Source organism: Haemaphysalis longicornis, unplaced genomic scaffold, assembly GCF_048455015.1.
Source record: "Haemaphysalis longicornis isolate Haplotype H1 unplaced genomic scaffold, Haemaphysalis longicornis Haplotype H1 scaffold_11, whole genome shotgun sequence".
NCBI classification, from domain to species: Eukaryota; Metazoa; Arthropoda; class Arachnida; order Ixodida; family Ixodidae; genus Haemaphysalis; species Haemaphysalis longicornis.
In genome coordinates, this window is record NW_027526214.1 from 57,119,020 (window position 1) to 57,135,169 (window position 16,150).

The 16,150-nt window shown below is 45.3% G+C and overlaps 1 pseudogene; it reads left to right on the forward strand.

Annotated features, from left to right (window-relative positions):
• Positions 1–3,887: 3,887 nt before the first annotated feature.
• On the forward strand, positions 3,888–15,073 carry LOC144160649 (uncharacterized; annotated as a pseudogene).
• Positions 15,074–16,150: the final 1,077 nt, after the last annotated feature.

Genomic DNA, 16,150 nt, shown 5'->3' on the forward strand with positions numbered 1-16,150 from the left:
CACTCTGGGACGAGTTAAGGGGGACCCTCAGTACCTGCAAGACATGGAGGTTGTTGAGGTGCGTTATAGACCCGACAAAAAGCAAGGGTGAGTCCACCAGAGTAATGGCCACTGTTATGCATTCGTTCCCCGGTACGCAGGACGACCTCCTTGAAGAACTGCAAACAAGATATATACCAAAATGTTCCACTCCACCGTTCCCGAACTACACAGAACAGCCCAACCCCAATTTGGACAACGACATTCAAATCTTCGAGGTCAAGGCAACACTTTGAAAAAATCGCACGAACACCACTCCCAGACCAGATCAAATAACAAACAAGGCATTGGAGAATCCTGATACGTTCTTGGTGATTGCGCTAACCGCATTTATGAATACTTGTTGTAGGGACGGTATGCTCCCCGCGGAGTGGAAGACGGCCGAGGTCCGCTTAATTCCGATACCGGTGGAATAACCAGACTTCGAAAACCTCCACCCGATCTCCCTCACCTCTTGTGTTGAAAAGCTACTCGAGCATATCATCCTCGAAAGACTTCAATCCTACCTGGAAGAAACAAACAAGATGCCACAAACAATGTTTGGTTTCGCCGTCACCTTTCAACCCAGGACATTCTCCTGCAGATAAATAAAGATGTAATGGGCCAAGCCAACCGCCACACTACGAAAGCCATCCAGGCCTTGGACCTAAAAGGGGCTTTCGATAACGTCACTCACCAAGCGATTCTGACCAACCTGAACAGCCTTGACTGCGGAACACGGACTTACAATTATGTCCGATAGTATTCAATAAATATAAAAGCCATCCCCTGGCTTGGTGGCTTGTCCTAAGGTCCCATTCACGTGGGTGGCAGAGGTACACCGCAAAAAGCTGTTTTATCTCCCCTACTTTTTAACATACCCCTTATACCTACCTACCATCCTGGGGGCCATCCCGGATATGCACCACGGCCTATATGCCGATGATATTACACTGTGGAGTGGCAAGGGTTCGGCCGGCAAGATCCAGGACCATCTCCTGCTGGCCACTGATGCTGTGAGTGACTACGCAAAGAGGTGCAGGCTTTCCTGCTCACCACAAAATTCCGAACTTCTTATGGTTGGAAAGAGAAGAAGAAGAAGAAAAGTGCAAGATCCGGGGATACATATCGCCCTGGAGGGTCATACCATCCTACCGTCACCTGACATCAAAGTCCTCGGTGTGACTTTTCAAGAGGACTGTTCAAACACCATTCTTCGTAACCGGCTCAGTCACACAACGGGACAAATTACCCACATGCTCCGAAGAATAAGCTCCAAAGCGACGGGAATGAAGGAGGCGGACACCCTTCGTCTGGTAGATGCCTTCGTCATCTCACGCATCAAGTACGCCATTCTCTATGCTATATTAAGCAAGGGCGACCTGGCTAAGATTGACACCATGATCGGGAAAACCTATAAGCATGCTCTGAGGCTCCCTATTAGTACCTAGACCGACAAGCTCATGCAATTGCGCCCACATAACACGGCCGCCGAACTAGTCGAGGCCCACCTCGCCAGCCAGCTTCTGCGACTAAGCACGACGCCCTGCGGGAAGCGTCTCCTCACCAGACTGGGAAAAGCGTCCCCCGAAGAAAGATTCCAGGAATTGCGCGACGTACCTCCAAAAATAAGAAAAACATTGACGTTGCACCTATAACCCGTAAGATGGACCCTACTCACCATGCAGGGAGAACTGAATCAAGAGCGCGCACTCTCGAGAAACGACACATGGACCGAGACCGCACAGTTTACGCCGACGCTGCCGACTACGCGCGAAGGGGAGGCATGACCGCCGGGGTTACTTCAACAGTGAACCACCTCACCAGCATCAACTTGCCCTTCACAACCACTACGCAGGCAGAGGAAGCGGCCATTGCTCTGGCCATCTCCCAGACAAATGCGGAAACCGTTATTACGGACTCGCAACAGGCTTGCCGAAACTTCCTTCGTGGTAGAATTTCCAAGACGGCTCTGCACATCCTGCTGCAAAAGCCACGCGAAAGAAAAGTGAAGATTGTTTGGACGCCAGCCCACTCAACCATCCAGGGCAACACAACCACCCACGACATCCCCCGAGATCTATGCCGCCAGGCGACACGAGGGTCTAGGTTAGAGACTGCGTGTCCTTTGGGTACGTATAAAGACCTAACGGGGTACTATAAGTTCAAAGAATGATCTATCCCGCCGGTCATGAATCTCTAACCAAAGAGCAGGAGCACTGCCTCCAGCTCCTCCAAACAAATACGTTTCATCATACGTTGAAACTTCACTTGCTCCATCCCACTCAGTGCTTCCCGCTGTGCAAATTTTGCGCTTCCCCAGGCACCCTATACTATACAGTATTGGAGTGTTCGGCAAACCCCAAAATTTCAAGAATCGCGCACCCTTCCCGTGAGCAGTGGGAGAAGGATCTGTTCAGCTCCGGTCTCGATTGCTAGCTTAGGCTGGTGGAAAGGGCCATAGAGGCAGGGTTCTCTATAGGAGTCTTGGAATGAGGGCCCCAAACCACATTACGATGCTCCCAATAAAGTTTATCCTCCTGCTCCTCCTGCGACCACGTACACGGTCTACCATCCCGGCAGCGATAGCTACCAACATTACGCAATTATGTTTACGGTCCTCGTCATTATCGCGAGGTATTCAATGTCCAACATCAGCGTCGACAATTTTGAACACCACTGTTAAATTTTGAATGCACAGCCTGTATATATAATTCAAATGCAGCTTCCAACACTTCTCACCAGTTGGTATCGTACTTCAAGAACTGAAACGTGTTTATGCCATCAATATATGTGCTAGAACATTTCCAACTGTGTTTGCTTGACAGCAATATAACAAAATCGCGTCTTGTGCGCGTAATACTGCAAGAATCGTGTGATTTTTGGAAGCGATATACGTCCAATACAACCATCTGGACCATTTATTGGTGCAGGGAAAATTCACGTTTCCTGTTTTGTATTCTAGCTGCTCTGAAAACTTCACTATCCAATAGAAAAATTTCAGGTAAACCCGTTCTGAGCCTCATACAAGTTCGGGTTCCGAATTATGGTGGGATGAGGAAACACTGCGCAACGGGTTTTTTTATGAAAGATAGATATCCCCGAAGTGCATACTGAGCCATCTTCAGGGTTATTCCTCTTGTAGGTGTGGAAAAAGCGTCAGCAAAATTTGGAAGGACGCTGAGCTTTAATATTCGGAACGGAATAGCCGCAGAACTGACCGCGTTAAATGCGTGCAATTCTTTCATTCCTTGTGGCAGTAGTATCTGGTAGCCCTCCACGATGGGCTTTTGATATTGTCACACAGGCTCACACCGTTTGCTTTTTAAAAGTTCCAGAATATTGAAGAAGTCCTTACAACACGCGTTTAATATGTAGGTTTTGTTCACTTCAATTTCGGTTAAGAGACTATTGAAATAAAATAAGTGCAGAACCAAATTTCTCTAGTTGTACATCTCGAATCAGAAACATCTCGAAAGAGGAACATTGTGTTGGTAGGGTATACTCAGTATTCACGAATAAAGGGATCTCCCAATTGTTCTAAGTCCTCACTAACTATTGAGATGAGCCATCGCAGACTTGACCTTGGTTACCGCCTTCCGGTGACTTTGACATTCCACTTGTTACATCCAGAATAATGGAGTTATTCTTCTATCCAGTTCCCGTGATTGCTTGGCTTGTGGCGGAAATTAAGCGTGTGCGCGGAATACCGCAATAAAAAAAACGTGGCCGCGGTGGCGGCAACGTTTGGTGGCCCGAAAATACAACAACCTGCGCAACACGGGTTGGTGGCCCTCTTCAAGCAGACCAACCAAAGCAAACAAAAGTGTTCGCCGGAGATAGTAGATGATGTGAATATCTTGAACGTCATGACGGCCAGCACCGCTCACGCTCTAAGTTTTGTTGTTACGCAGGTTTCAAGACCTCGTCGTTCCTGCTATTTTCGCTGCGTGCCCAAGACCTTCCAGCAAAATCACACGTGTGGCCACAGTTCGCGCGCAATGACTAGGATCATCGCAGCTGCCAAGGACGTCCACCAGAACCAACCTTTCGTCCTCGCATGAACAGTACGGAGTACGGCGCACCTACGTCATCAACCGCGACGTCATGCCAAGGCTGTGGCTTAAAAGGGTGCGACTACCATCAGCACCTCAGTAGGCATGGAAGCGCAATGACTTCTAGCAGCGCTCACGCTGTACGCTTTTATGTTTCCCAGGTCAGTAAACAACCCTCGTTTTACGCTAGAAAGAGTGATGATCGCTGCCTTTTGTTGCTCCCGTGCCGAGAGGTTCTATGTGAAACTATGCGACTGCTTCTCAATGATTTTTTTTGCTGATGTGTTCGGGGGATGTTGGGGTCAATCCAGGTCCTTCGGAAAGCGATTTCTCACCGGATGATCCGAAAGTACAGATGTCTGCAATTTTCTACATGCAAAAGGACATCCACGCACGTTCCATAGAGTCAGCCAAGCGACAGGCCGAGTTAGTTGCTGACGTCAAAGCTATAAGGCAGGGCAAAAGATTTTCTGATGCCCAAATTGGCTCCATTAAGCAACGTCTGGGCACGCGTGAAAAAACAACAAAGGGTATAGACGAGCTAGAAGATACCGTTGCTGGCGTTGAAGACAACGTAGCTAATTTGGAAGCTCGAGTTGACTTACCCCTTAGACTTACGTATGAACAAGTTACACGACCAATGAGGGCGCCGCAATATTATCTTTTGAGGAATCCCCGACATGCGCGAATCGTGGGATGAATCAGAGAAAAGGACACTAGACTGCCTCAATGGCACAATCAACACCCTGCCCCATAACGCGATTAAACGCGGACACATGCCGTCCGTTTAGAGTGAAATATACAAATTACAAAATTAAGGATACGAATCTTGACGCTCGAGCAACATTGAAAGAAAAGACGTTGTAATCAGTGATGATTACTCCGTCGATACACGTAGTCTTAGAAAAAAGCTTTTGGATTATGCAAAAGGCCTGCCCGGTTCCCCCAATTATCAACTTAGATACAAGCTAGTCATAACCAAGCAAACGTATATGCACGACTTTGTAGCCGCGAGTTATCGAATGCAGGTTCGTGGCGAAAAACTAACCACCTTGGTATTAGCTCCAATGGGCAGGTGTGCGCAGACTCCATCGGTACTTCTCAACCATCACCTGAGGCACTTGTCGAAAGCTAGGGAGCTGAGATGGGCGCTGGAATCGCGCAACGAAAGTATCTTTTATGCACTGTAACATTCGCAGCATTATGAGCAAGCGTGACTCCTTAATATCGTACATCAACACCTGCAATCCGGATATATTAGCATTAACCGAGACATGGCTGTATCCAAACATCCAAGATAACGAGTTATTTGACCAAGATAACCATTTCACTGTGTATCGCTTTGATTGCGATTCACGATACGGTGGTGGTGTCGTAATAGCAGTGCGTAAACAAATACTGTCAAGCTTTGACCACGTTAGTAACAACACTGAAACTGTTTGGGCTCTCGTGGATATAGCTCACAAAACAATTGTTTTAGCAGTGTGCTTCCGCGAACCCAATTTTCAATCAGGCTTCAAAGATCATCTACACGATTTAATTAACCGCGTGATATCCAGCTACTCGAATGTGCCCTTAATCCTACTCGGCCATTTCAATCTTCCAAATATTAGGTTGCAAAATCTACCCCCAACCCTGCAGCCCTTTCATTCATTATCAAGTGACTTCAGGGATGTTTGCGCATAATTTTCCTTAACGCAGCTCATAACCAAACCTACAAGAATCACGCAGTCGGTTTTTCACACTCTTGATCTGGTTGTAACATATCGCCCTGATCTTGTTTCCACATTAACACATCTTCCAGGACTGAGCGTTCATTTATGGCTCACATTTGACGTGAATCTCATACCTCACACACTAAACTTTTTCTAAATATTACAAAGCCATCTTCCAAGCAATTGATGTCGAACTGAGTAATTTTGTAGACATATTCACAGCCAGCTTTGACAGCCGTAGCGGGCAAACCACCTGGAACATGTTCTTATCAAAAGTCAATCACTTTGCATCTAAGTACATACCCGCTCATACTATAACAGTTAACCCAGAAGCTCTGTTGTATAACGTTCACTTAAAACGTTTCTCAAAAAAAAGCATCTGTATCGCCCTGCTCAAGTTCTACAAATTGCGCCCGTTGGCAAGATTACAAGAGAGCCTCAGAAGAATATATAGAAACACTAAAAAGTGCCAAAGGTAAGTTTTTTAGCAACAATCTGCCCAAACATGCTCACAACTAATATCAAAACGCTTTAACGTGGGACAAACGCCAACAGGGAAACTGTCATATCGCCTGTACATAGCAACGGTGATTCTATTCCCGATGAAGACAGTGCTTCCTTGCTTAATGGTGTCTTTTCACAAAACTTCACTTCCGTTGCACACTGCCTATCACAACAACTGAAATTCTTCGATTGCTGTGCAATGTTGCCACTAACAATTGATTATGATGGTGTAAAAAATACTTTATGATTGTTAAATGTATCTTCAGCCCCAGTTATTGACTAAAGTACCCCCAAGTACTTGATGGGCACACTTTGTTTTCCTTCAGTCTTTCTATCAATGATTTTTCAGGAGTCCCTCGCCGAGGGTTCTCTGCCATCACACAGGAATGTTGTGAATGCTGTTCCATTTCATAAATCTGCTAACAGGCATTTCCCAAAAAACTATCGTACAATTTCGCTTACTAGAATTCTGTGTGAGATTCTTGAACACATTTCGTACTCACAACTTGCCAACTTGCTCGAGGTGAATTCTTTTTTACACCATCCCAACACGGCTTTCCTAAATCATATTCCTGCGAAACACAACTAGAATCATTTGCACACAAATTAAACATTATTTTTGATCGTTCATCACAGGCAGATTGCATATGTTTAGATTTCAGAAAAGCTTTCGATAAAGTAAGTCAAAACCTTCTGTTGCATAAACTCCGGTTCCTTCATCTAGATTCACAACTTTTAACCTGGATTGAATGTTTTTTTTTAACTAACCGTTCCCTGTTTGTTAGCGCCAACGACAAAGAATCTGACCTGCGTGCAGTGCGCTTTGGCATGACACAAAACTGAGTTCTTGGTCCGCTCCTCTTTATAAGCTACATTAACGAACTACCCTCTAATGTTACAAGCAACATTCATCTCTTTGCTGACGACAGATTAATCTTCCGAGAAGTAACATGCAATTACGACTTACATATTATTCAGTCAGATCTTAATGCGATTTCAGAATGGTGTAACAACTGGTTGATGGAAATAAACCCAAATAAGTATAAACTCATGCATGTAACTAGGTCTCCTGGCACACCGCCTGTGTTCTACCTTGGTAATGGGCCACTAGAAAATTTACCCTCTTACAAATACCTTGATGTGCACATCACAAGTAACCAGACCTGGAACGTTCATATCACCTATGTAATTAACAACGTCAACCGCATCCTTGGGTACCTACGCCGTAGCTTTTCAAAAGCCCCTTCTACTGTAAAATTATTCCTATACAAAACACTATTTCGCAAAAAAAAACTAGAATACGCAGCAGCATTATGGGATCCCTTTCGCGTCAATCTAATACAGGCGCTAGAAATGGTTAAAAATAACTCGGCTAGTTTCATTACTTGTAATTACAATCGCACCGCACGCATGTCATCCATGAAAGCAGGCCTTATTCTACCATCCTTTGCATTATGCCGTAAGGTTTCCCGCTTATGTCTTTTCACAAGCTCTACCACTATGCCTTCTTACATAATGAATTCATAAACTGCCCACATCGCATTTCATAACGTTTGGATCACGCATTCAAAGTCGGCATTCCTTCTTGCCGAACTAGATTCTTTTCGCAGTCTTTCATGACACGTACATCGAAAGAATGGAATGACCTTCAAATTTCGGCAGCAATCATTCGAGACATCAACCTTTTCAAGAACGCCATATCTAACATTGTATGACCAGAAACGTGCTGACTGTATAACTCTTATTTGTTTTTGTTCTTGCGTTGTGTTGTTATTTTTACTGTTTCTCCCTAGCCACTCCTCTCTGTAATATCTATTGACCTGGAGAGTAAATAAATGAATGAGTAAATAAATAGATAAATAAATACAAAAATGAACAAATAAATAAAAAATAAATAAATAAATAAATAAATTACTACACTTCGATTGTCGAGTAAGGATTTTGGCTCATAATCGCACTGGCTCTTGCATTTACTAAAATTTTGTAAGATTCTTGAAAAAAAAAGCAAAATTACAAATATATATTTTCATGCAGTGATACGCCGTAGTCCTGAAAAGTATATGGTTCAAAGCAACCGCAGAGTCTCTACAACGGAAGCTCAACTATAACTTTTGTCAGCACTATTTTGGAGAGCACTTTATGTCGATCACGAGTATTTATTTTTCCAAAAATTTCTGTTTTAACGTGTCTGTTTCCAGTGCAGATGTGATAATTTATAGTCAATTTGAAGACAAATTGTTTTTGCTGGTTGATATATCCATCACCCTAAATTTATACCGACGTGTCTTGAGTTGAACGTTATATATAGGGAAGCTATCTCGGAAATATTGAAGGTTTGACAAAGTTCTCTTTGACGTTAAACAACGCATCCGTTTAGGCAATATCAATGGTTTACCACACGTTCGCATACACAGCATTTGCTTGCAGCATAATGGTAACGTTGCCCCGCCTATTCTTAAAGCGCCTCTCACAACCATTAACAATGGCGTCAGTGAGCTCATGGTGTATTTTCACACTTCTTTCTTTAGTAGGAAAGTATAGCTCTGTAAAAGTTTCCAGCTGTAGCATTTTGCCTGTTTTGCTTTGAATAACGAAATCTACGGAATATTAGACATACATACAGCATCGAACTGGAAAGTGACATAATATAAGAATAGGCAACTACCTATAGCCGACAGAAATACGTAGTAATGTTTTAGCCGTAACAAATTTTATATTTGTAAAAGATTTTGACAGGCGGTGTCAAGTATAACCGTGTCAATACTGCTCAAAAATGTTAGAAGAAGGTACAAAAAGTTTCTTTTCAGTTAATTCTAAAAAAAGAATAATCATATTGTTCGATGCTGTATAACACAAAAGTAATTTCTTTAACAACGCACAGCGAGTTTGAATGATTCCAATTCAGTTTAACACTTCCGCATATTGTCCTTCTTACAATGGTGCAACACCGAAGCAATACAAAATTATTGTTTACTTTTTATTGTGCAACTCTAACTGCATTTTCAGGCATATTTTGATATAAAAGACACCAATTGCGTAATGTGTGCATTACTAATACAGAGTTCGTGTGTTGTATCTCTGGTTTTTCTTTGTTCCTCCCGCCATACTTCGCATGGCCGAGTGGGGTATGGTCGAACTGACAAACTCCTTCTTTGTTCTGAACTGTAGTCTTGTGAGCCTACTTGCCTCTCAGTTCCTTCCTGCGTCATTTATTCTACAGCAAAGCTGTACAGCTTTACCCACCTACACTTTCCTCGGCCTGAGTAAAAACGATCTCCATGAGCGAAAACACCAAGGCAGCCAAGGCATAGCTCCACAGCAGCCTGCGTGAGGATAATCAGGCATACAGCACGGAGATAAAAATTCGTTTGGGGAAACCGTAAAAGAAGCACAGAAACCAGAGTATACATAATAAGACTGCGGTGAACCGCAAACCTTGTGTTGCTGGTAATTATTATGTTCGCAGATTACCTTTTAAAGCTAAGAAGGACTAGTATCAGTAAATACAGCAGTTCTTACCCAAGATGCCTAGCGCATTGTCACGCCAGGGAGAACTCAGCCTTTGCTGCCAGAGAAGCCGATCGTAGAGTGAGTATATAAGGTGATGCAAGATTACCACATCTTCGGCCCAGCCGTTATCTTCGACCGAGTCGCGTGTACAACACTACGGCAATGCAGAAAAGTGGGTTCTTTGTACGCACTTCTGCTGCTGACCCTACCTTGGTGCACCAGCACCAAGTATCTTCGGCTACTGGTCGACTGCCAGTTGTACTGGTTGCCTGGGGTGACGGCTCTTCGAAAACGCACAAGGAGGGTTCACGAGGGCGTGCTGAGGTTGCTGGGGCGTGGACAGTGCTGCACACACACCATGGCCATGCGGGTGTTCCACGCTATGGCGTCGTCTGCCGTGCTCTCTGCTCTCCCAATTAGTGTAACACAAGCCGCGACGGTGGGAGGAGCTGGAGGTGGATCAGCGCCAGGCTATCCTGCTCTGCTTTGGCATTCTGAGAACATCTCCGGTGGCTGCGACATACACGAAGGCAGACGCCTGGCTATCAAAATCCGGTGCCTGCAGGTGGGGTCCACCACATCCACCACCGGCAGGGCATACCAGACGGTGCGGCACTCCTCGAGCGCTACCGCAGCTCGCCCAACTCTCAGATGGCCATGCTGTTCGGTTCGTACAAGAGGCACATCGCGTTGCCGCAGCGGCCCTGCCTCGAGCCACCACCCCAGGGCATGAGGCAGGCTTTACGAATAGTCACCACATTACCGGGGGTTCGTAGTAACAGGTCGACTCCACCCCAGGCCGTCCACCAAGATGTTCTGCCCCGACTTTGCGGAACTTTTCTTGGTATGCTTGGGCAGTGTATCTGAACCGTTGGAATAACGCTTTCCTGACTTTGGTGTAGTCCAACGATTCATCCGCGGTCATCCTCCCGATCACGGTGAGCGCTTCTCCGGACACGCACTGGCCCATTTGTCCTGGGCCTACCTCAGTCCAGCTGCTAAGCGCTCGAAACGTTTAACGTACTCGTGACGATCATCGCGCCTTTCGTCAAACAGGGGTAGAAGCTTTTGAGGATTCATAACGGGTATACTGGGGCTATTTTCACTTTCGGCAGTGACATTTGCGGCGTTTCGCGATCCTTTTTGAACACGCATCTTCAGCTCCAAGATTCGAATTTCTTTCTCCGCAGCTTCTTTCGCCCTCTCCGCACCTTCATTTACCCTCTAGGCGGCTACCCTAGCTCTTTCGTCGGCTTCTCGCCGTTCCTCTTTTTCTCGTTCCGCAGCTTCCTTAAGCCTCTGGCTCTCAGCCGCCCTCTTGCTCTTGCTCTCTCCGCAACGTTGCTCTCTTGCCTCTTGCTCTCTCCGCTACGTTGCGTGTCGATCCACGCCCGAATTTCCGGCCCGTGAGTCATAGCTGCGTCTCTATCTCCAATAACTTCTCCACATCCATGTTGTTATTACACTCCCGTCATGAATATGCGCTCGGCATACAATTCAGTTCAGCGGATGTTAATGGGCGGATCCTGGCAGGCTCACCACTGTTGTTACGCTAGGATCCTGCAGAACTCAGTGAGAGGAATGCCGTACGCACACACAGGAAGGAGTGTATTTACCACATATTCAGCCATTCAAAGAAAATGGCGGTAACTGAAAATGAATGTTCAGAAAGCGGGTTCACTTAGCTTTCCGCGGTACTGGCTGGCACTAGCCCCGCAAAACAGTTAGGTATAGCACGGCTCACAGGTATGTCTTCTTGGAGCACAGTGGTCCTCGAGGGTGAGGGTAGCCGAACTTGGCCGACGGCTTCACGGGCAGGTCACCAGCGAGCTGGTGTGACACGCTCCGGAACACTCCGCGACAAAGCAGACCAGGCCCAGAAGTCGTGGCTAGGAATCAGCAAACCGGCAGTCGGAGAGGGAGCAGGAGGCCACTCACGCACCCCGAACGTCAGTCTCACAGCAGCAGGAACCCTGGCTCGAGCCGCAACGCGACGACGTGGCAGTGCCTTGTGATCACTCGTGCCCGAGCCGCACTCAGACGGCAGCTCGCTTTGGTGACCTGTGGCCACGGTCTCGTAATGAACGGCACGTCGACCGGTCGTCTGACTTGCTCTTGCTCACGCCAGGCCTCGTCTTCCTCTTCTCCGTTGTGCCATTTTCCCAGTTGCCGCTTGGTTGTCTCGCGCGAGTGAAATCTTCTTCCACAATTTTCACCGAGCCCCCTCTGAGCTACTCATCACAGATGCACCGATAATCAGGTTATGTCCCCTCTTAAGCCCTACATCAAGCCAGACTTAATCCTCTGGGGGCTCAATGTGAGCATGCCGCGCGCAATGCACTCAGCGATCAAAGGCGAACAGAAATAACTGTGCTTCTAAATATTTCACTGCTCGGAGGAAAATATTCGGAAGACGAGATATTATTAGAAAGGCGAGTTTCAGTAACAACAGTAACCGAAATCTTGGAGCACGCAACATCTCTAAGAATTTCGGACGACTTACCACGTAAACTTCAAGTGTTTCGATAGTCGATATAAACATTGTCGTTCTTACTTGTCATGCGTCAGTGTATACATAAATCAAACAATTAGTTTTATGGGTATTGAAGAATTTTCGAAAATTACTTATGTTTTTGAATGCTTAGGGTTTCACGTACCGAAAATGATTATGTGTTCAATTTAGAGACCTCTTACGGGTAACAAATAACATTTTACACCTTCTTGGAGCGATTATTTACATATGCTTGTTCGCGCAATAATTCGTCCACTATAATGGGTATTTTGAATATCAATATTACCTTGGAAGGAGCGTCTCTTGAGCTGAAAATGTTGTTATCTTGTCATTTTTGTGTTACTCACATAATTGACACTAACAGTGCAACACTTTTTGATGTCTATATATCAAAATTTTGTGATTGTGATATATCGACGGGAGTTCTGACTGGATATCAGTGATCATTTTCCTTTCTCATAGAAACTTATTCTGTTATAGAAGATATATCCCACCCGCGCTCCTTCAGTAAGGTCAACAACCGCACAATCGAACATTTCCGAAAACTAGCAGAATCGTTAGACTGCGAAATTGTGTATCGGGTGAGTAATCTGAATATCGCTTGTAATGTTTTCCTGAAATTCTAAGGAGAATGCTACGTTGCAGCCTTTCCTCTACAACGTGCAAGTAAAACAACCAAAAAGGTGCGGAAACCATGCGTGGATTTAGATCTGTATAAACGCATGAAATCGAAAAATTCAATGTAACACAGTTTTATAAAAACGAAGAAACCCGAAATACACAAGGAGTACAATAAGTTTAGAAACAAGCTACAGAGCGATTTACACAGAGCGAAAAGAAAATATTACGAGCGGCTATATTTTCACATTCGAGGCCAGCCTAGAAAGATTTGAGACACTATTACAAAATAACAAGTAGAAAAACACTAGCCCAGTAGCAATTCACGCATTTAAATGGACAACCCGCCGAGAGCCTTCAGCTAGCCAACTGTATAATGCGCATTTTATTGATGCTGGTGCGCACCCAACACACATTGATGACGGCGGCCGATGCGCAGCTGCTATTCTACGATTGTCCAGCTTTATCTTTTTTGAACCTGAGAACGATATCGAAGAACGGCAACTTCACGGAAAAATAAATGCACATGCAGCGGCAAGCGTTGACGGTTTTTTACCGAGTGTGATTAAGCCTGTGACACCCGAAGTAAGTGACGTGTTAGCGTACATTAAATCTAGGTCTGTGCTCCGGTGATTTTCCTGAGGCACCTAAAGTCGCTAGAGTGATACCGAGTCATCAAGGGAGACCACACGACAATGTATCAAATTACAGGTCAGTATCTGTCTTGACAGATTTTTCCAAAGTATTTGAGGGAGTTATTTATTATAAATTATCGACTTTCTTTCTTAACCTCAATGTAAATTCGAAGTATCAATATGGTTTCCAAAAATCTAAATCAACACCACAAGCAAAACTGAAGATTAAATATAAAATACGTAAAAACACTGAAAACAGGCAGTTCACCATTGGACTGTTTTTATACCTTAAAAAAGCAGTCGATTCGACAGATAATAATACTTTGATAAATATATTGGAGAGATATGGAATACGTGGCATGGCAGTTAACCTTTTAAAAAGCTATTTTGCTCCAAGAAAGCAGCTTGTTCCACAAACTACATTGCATCAGACATATTAGAGCTAAAACATGATGTTCGCAAGGCTCCAAGTTAGGCCCGTAACTGTTTATATTTCATGTAAACGACTTTTTAAATATAGAAGGTCCGAATGAACTTGTAATGTATGTGTATGGCGCTAACTTATTCAACGCATCTGATAATAGAATTAAACTTCAGTCAATGATAAATGTTTACTTGGAACAATTATCAAATTGGTTATTATTGCCACCTAACGCTACAATGACAACTTGCATCATAATGCCTTGGAACGGCTACAACGGCTAAAAGGGGCAGCCCTTTGGCAACGTAGACAGGTCGCCGAGGCGCCTGAAACACTCCTCATCAATAGCTACACAAAAAGAAGAACACGAGTCGTAGTTGATCTTAAGGCGTTTACACCGCAATGGCTTGACTTGCACAGCCGTCACGTGGGCCAACTTTTGAACTTATGTGTTAGCTGACAATTTCGATAAAAAGATGCACTGGAGCTCTGTGTTCGGCACACCACAAGCAACTCCGAAGCTTCTGATGCGGCTACGCGAGTAGGGCTTCTTTTCTTGTGTAAGGTCGTTGGTGGACCACTACTCTCAGTGTCGGACCCTAGTGGCGGAGGCAAAGGGCAGTTTGAAGGGGAACCCAAAGCACTCAAAGCCAAAGCTGGTTGACTGCTTAAGCGTTTTACGAAAGCCAAAGCATTCGTAGAAGACAAGATGTGGCCGCCTTTACTAGCTGCACCGGCGGCAGCTGCAGCGCTTGACCTCGAGAGGAGGGCGGAGTGCGGTAACGTCACGGGTGGCATAGCAAGATTAGCAGAAGAGTTGGTGTTGGACCTGCTGTTACATAATTAGAAGAACAGCTAAACCCAGCATTGAAGACGACCATACTTTAGTTTTTATTGCAAAAACCCTGACCCTGCTTTCCTTCAAAACTTTATTCATTTAACTGTTGCTTGTCCCACCTTGTGTATTGTCGTACCCGCTCCTGGTGTAAGTGTTTTCGAGGCTTGCTTTCACCGTTCTTTTCAGGTGGGCAGGCTTTTTGGAAGCAGGAGGGAAAGTCAGCGAACCTCCTCACGCCGGCAAGTGACGATTGTAGCCTGCTAGCCAAGCCCAGCCACATTGTCAATTCGCAGAAGCCAGTTCTCCTAGCGCAGCTCGGCGACAACATCTCCGAGAAAAAATAGGGTGGCGCATGACACAGACAGGAGATTATACAGGGCAGCTAGCTTGGCATATTGGTACGCTGAAGGGACGAATCTTGTTCCGACAGGGGACGACAGTCGTTTGCTCGGAACGCTCGCTGGCTGGCCGTCTTCACTGGTTTGGTCACCACGGCCGCTAGGCATAACGGGTGACACCATAGCGTATAGAAATTACAGACGAACGACTCCGCCCCGGAGATCAAACTATTTCTTCATCCAGAAAAACAATGCAGTTTCCTTTCGCACGGCGTTTACAGACAGAACATCGACAAAACTTCTCCTTACTAAAGAGAGCTAGCCAGCAGTTAGGACACCTCTACTAACTGAGGGCCTTACTACTAGTAAAATAGTATATATAATAATATTATTATTATGATTTATTTATCACTCATTTATGGAACAAACGACAGGTCTTGATTCTGGTGGACACAAAAAGAAACATAAAATCTAAGTAAGAATAACACAATAAGGAAAATGAAACTGTTCAGAAGAAAACTAAAAACAGAAGGAGAAACAATGAGCTGAGAAATATCGGACAACAAGGTAAAAGTACAATTACTTAGTACGAGAAGTCGCTAATGACTACGGCAAAAAGTCGGTTGAAGCGCTCAGAAAGTCCGTTAGTTTGCGGGTGATGGGAGGAGCTCTTTCTATAAAGAACTCGGCATTCGATCAGCTGCGCCTCCACAACGTCGGACAAGAAGACGCGTCCCCTCTCACTCAACAGTTCTCTCGGCACTCCACGGCGAAGCATGAAACGTTGAAGGAGGAATGATGCGACATCGCGGTGGTGACAGTGGGTATTGCGGCTGCTTCGCATACCTTATGAGGTGGTCAAGTGCGACGATAATCCATAGGTTGCCAGTAGCCATGGTAGGGAGCGGGCGATGTATGTCGATGCCGACATGGTCGAAAGGGCAAGCCCGACACGGTACCGGCAGCAGCGTACCGGTTGGGCGTTG